This window comes from Phoenix dactylifera, chromosome 13, assembly GCF_051530095.1.
Source record: "Phoenix dactylifera cultivar Ajwa chromosome 13, Ajwa_hap1_PhDact_Kaust_v1.1, whole genome shotgun sequence".
Classification (NCBI taxonomy): Eukaryota; Viridiplantae; Streptophyta; class Magnoliopsida; order Arecales; family Arecaceae; genus Phoenix; species Phoenix dactylifera.
The window spans coordinates 14,972,053-14,977,259 of NC_143202.1; positions in this window are offsets into that span (position 1 = coordinate 14,972,053).

The following is a 5,207-nucleotide window of genomic DNA, read 5'->3' on the forward strand; positions in this document are numbered from 1 at the left end:
CGGAGTTGGAACACTCGTTTCAATGACGCAATCAAAATGTTTGATTTCATCAAAAATAAAGAGGAACCGTGTGTTTACAAAAGGGTTAGTGGGAGCGCTGTCGTATTTCTCGTACTGTACGTGAACGACATCCTCCTGATAGGGAATGATATTCCCATGCTAACCTCGGTCAAGGTCAGGTTGTCAAAAAGGTTCTCCATGAAAGACCTTGGGGAAGCATCCTATATTTTGGGAATAAAGGTCTATAGAGATAGATCTAAAAGGATGCTTGGCCTATCACAGAAGATGTACATAGAGGAAGTGCTGAAAAGGTTCAGCATGGAAAAACTCTAAAAGGGGTCTCTTACCCCTAAGGCATGGAATTAATCTCTTCAAGAAAATGTGCCCCAACACATCTGAAGAGATTCAACGCATGAGCAAGATCCCCTATGCATCAGCAATAGGGAGCCTCATGTATGCCATGCTATGTACATGACTTGATATAGTACATGCTGTGAATGTCACGAGCATATGTCAATCAGATCCAGGCAAGAAGCACTGGATAGCTGTGAAGAACAGTCTTAAGTACTTAAGAAGAACTAAGGACATGTTCTTGGTCTTTGGAAGAAGATCAGAGTTGAAGGTAGAAGGATGCACACATATTGATGATAGAAAGTCTATATCAGAATATGTGCAATCATGGTTCAGTAAATTGGAAGAGTTCCAAACAACCGATTATTATAGATTCTACCTTAGAAGCTGAATGTTAAGCCGTCTCTAAGGGTGCAGTGAAAATCTTTTGGTTTAAAAGGTTCATTGCATAGTTAGGTATAATGTCATCAGATGTCATAACACTCTACTGCACCATAGCACTAGCTAAGGAGCCAAAGGTCTGAGCAGAAATCGAAGCACATAGAGCGGCAGTTTAACCTAATAAGCGACTACCTCGAAAGAAAATAAGTAGAGGATCAGAGAGTAGACTCCACAGAAAATGTGGCGGACCCATTCACTAAGCAGCTAAGTCGGCAGAAAACTAAAACGCATCTTGAGAAGATGGGACTTAGGTTTATGGCTGATTGGCTTTAGTGCAAGTGGGAGATTGTTAGATGTATGCCCTAGAAGCCAATCTGGCTGACACATTGTTAATTCTAGGGACATAATTTTGTACTTGACTAATTATTATTGAATAAATAAAAGGCATCTTTTCATTCATATTATTTATGTGTCTATGAATCGTCCAAAAAATTAATAAGATGATGATGCATATTCTCAAGAGTTGAGAATTTGAGCCATGTATCATTGGTGATTAATTTCTAAATGCTCCTGATCAATGGATCATCACGAGGACGATGATCGATCCGATCAGTGCACAGATCACTTTCCTTCTGGATGGACGAGACTTGAGTCCACAGTGTAGGGACACTGAAGTGATAGTGCAGGTGCTTGTTAGAGAACAAGGGTACTGAGCGTGACCAAGACAAGAAGTCACTTGGATGTCTATCCATTCATCAGTGACTTGCTTGATGTTGCAGTAGTATGACTGGTCCTTTGACTTGCGGTGCTTCAGCTACTCACAGTGAGGTTATTGTAGTTTGACTACACGTATACATGGTCTCTAGTCATATGGGTCCTTGTAGTGTAGATTGGCTGCAGTAAGTTCACTGTAGGAGTAGGGTATGCACTCACATGGAATCTATCGACCTTGATAGAAGAGGAGTGATCCTATGTGATTTGTTAGACTGAGTTCTAAGACCTTGGCCAAGGCAGTAATATAAAGTGGAGAAAGAGTTTTCCACTAATGAACTCGAGTCGAATAAATCTTGACATATGACAGACGAAGGGGTTTGACGAGTTATCCATGACCTCCATCCTGTAGGGATCCACGATAGAAGGACTGTATCACATGATAACTGCACCTAGAGGTTCATCATTCTATTCTGCTGGGTAGCCACTACATGCTGCTAGGTGTCACTGGTGGATGGTGGGACTCATAGGGATTATCTCGATGATCGATAAGCCCTAATGAGTAGAGTTGGAATCGTTCCGACCCATTGAAAGGAGTTTTCAATAATATTGTGATAGAGATCACAATATATCTCACTACCAGTCAGAGTAGAACCTATGGGGTCACACACACTAGAGGCATTGACCGATCCGATGGTTGAATCGTGATTAGGAATCACAAGTAATCAATTCGATTGATAATAAGCTGAAGAAGGAACAAAGAGAATTAATTAATTGGACTTAAAACAAGAGTCCTACTTGGAGTAGGATTCCTAGAGTCCTAATTAGATTAGGACTAGGAATCCTTCTTGGACTGAGATTCCTTCTTGGACTAGGATTCCTACTTGGACTGGGAATCCTATTTGGAGTAGGACTAGGATTCCTACTTGGAGTAGGATTCCTACAATCCTAATTAGATTAGGAGTTTTGAATTAAATTTGGATTCCTACTTGGAGTAGGATTCCTAGAGTCCTAATCGGATTAGGACTTCGAATTCAAATTAGAGTCCTAATTGGATTAGGACTAGAATTAAACAAGTCCTAATTGGATTAGGATTTCTTAAGTCCTAATTAATTATTAATCTAATGAATCAACATGACTCCTAATTGGATTAGGATTGAAGAGTTCAATTGAGTCATGGTTCATTCAAGTTCTAATTGGATTAGGACTAGCATAGATTGAACCCAATTGATTCATGATTTGGACTAAACCAAATAGGAGCCCTAGATGCCTTTATAAGGCTTTGAAAGGAGGTGCCCTAATGATAAGTGAAGCCCTCCTCCTCTCCATCACGTGGCCACCCTCCTCTCCTCTCTTTTCAGCCACCAACAACAAAGGGAAGAAAAGGATCTTGGTGGCCTCCTTCTTCCTCCACTGTTTGGTTCCAACGCAAGGAAGAAAAAGAAGGTTGTAGGGCTTCGTTCCTCTTCTTCTCTTCATCCTTCTTCTTCCTCCTCCCAAGCACAATCAAGGATTGATTGAAAGGAAGGATATCAGCCATCAAAGTTATCTCTGCAAGGGAGCTAGCACCCCGAGGAGATAGAAAGCTTGGATCGGTTTTCTGCTTCGTGTGGATACCCGTAGAGGCCGGGCACTTGAACGGCTTCAAGCGAACCTTCATCCTAAACCATGATCATCAGTTTGCGGTGATCATCTACCCGCACAAAGGTGAAGATCTGATCTTCCTAAAGTTTTTAAAAGTTTTTAATCCTTATCTATCTACGAACGGTTTTTGAACAACGTTCATGCGATGAACGGTTGATCCCGCGCATGCCTCTTCCGCTGCATCTGAATTTTTTTAAAATTTCAGCGGCATGATCGGGATATTCTAACATGAGCTGTAGATGAATGCCGAGCTGGGTTTCCAGCGGTTGGGAGCCGATCACGGCTTGGTGCTAGGGATGAATCCGGACGGAAAGATGTTGCAGATGCTCGGGTGGAGGGCGATTACTGGGTCGGAGGCGTCACGGGCGGAAGAGGAGGCGGGAGATCCGGTCGCTGGCTGCTAGAGATGGGCACTGGGCCGGGCCGCCCACGGCCCGGCACGGCACGGCACGAAGCGGGCCGTGCCTGGCACGGCCCGCCAGCTACAGTGCCGTGCCGTGCCTGGCACGGCCCATTTGATAGGGTCGTGCTGGGTCACAGGGTACTGGCCCGTGGGCCGTGCCTGGCACGGCCCGCTTCGGGCCTGGGCCGGCACGGCCCGGTCTAGGCCCGCGGGCCAAGCACGGCACGGCCCATAAGGGCCTGGGCCGGGCTGGCACGCGGGCCTGGCACGGTCCGGGCCTGGGCCCGGCTCGGCCCGATAAAAATTAATGCTTCATAAATTTTTTTAATAAATTAATAAATATTAAACACTAAGGATTTATGAATATAAAGCCACCTTAATGGTGGGGGGTTTGGCATAGACCCCTACCAGTTTATTAATTTAAATCAAAATGGTACATGAAGGGAGGTTTGGACCTTGGTCTGACCTCTAGAATACAATAAGAAAGGGCCGAGGTTTGGACCTTGGTCTGACCTCCAGAATACAATAAAAATGTACAATTATAAAAAATTAAGAAATCTTACTAATCATCAGTGATTCAGTGAATCAGTATTCACTCTTCAGTCTTCACTCTTCAGTCTTCAGTAGTGTTTGTATCATCATCATCAGAGGATGTTGTATTATGTCCACCTTTATCTTGAAGTCTTGCCTCAGCATCCAGCCAATCCTTGAAGCAGAGAAGCATCTCCACCGTTTCGCCCGTCATCCTACTTCTCTTTTCGTCAAGAACACGCCGACCTGCACTAAAAGCGGATTCCGATGCTACCGTGGACATCGGCACAGCTAAAATATCGCGTGCAATTGCAGACATAACAGGATATTGATTTCTAACACTCTTCCACCAAGATAATACATCTAGATTCTCTATTTGATTTTCATCATATGCAGACTGAAGATCATTTCGTAAATAAAATTCTAGTTCACTACTTAAAGATGAAGAAGATGAAGAGGAACTTGAAGCATGTGTGTGTCTTCTCTGTGCAATGAATGAAAAAATAGATGACGAACGAGAACTACTAGAAGGAGAAATAGAGGTTTGTATTTGTGTTCTAGATCCACGAATTTTTTCATCATATATAGCATAAATATCATAAAGAAGTTGTTTTACCTCATTTTTAGCAGATTCAGAATCTTGATTCATATTTTCAGAGTATGCATTAAGTAAAATTAGCACGCCATTTAATTTAACTCTAGGATCAAATATAGCAGCTAAGTTATGCATAGGACATATCTTGTCCCAATACTCATTCCATTTAGATTCCATTAGGTCAATAATAGGCATTAAAACATCATCATATCTATGTTCTGCAAATTTTTGACTAATTATATATGCTTGTTGTAAAAATGAACATGAAGTAGGGTAATAAATACCAGAAAGAACATTGGCAGCATTATAAAAACTAAGCAAAAAAATCTTCCAAAATTTTTCCTTTATTCCAATCAGTTTCAGACAATATAAAGCCTAATCCACGATCATTAATATATGCACTTAATAAGTTCTTATATGGGTATGCATCATGTATCATGCTATATGTGGAGTTCCAACGAGTAATTACATCAAGTTTAAATTTTTTAAAACGTTTACCATGATTTACGCATAATTTCTTAAATTCTTGAAGTCTTGATCTTGAAGCATGAATAAAAGAAACTGCATTTCTAATTTTTGAAATCACATCTT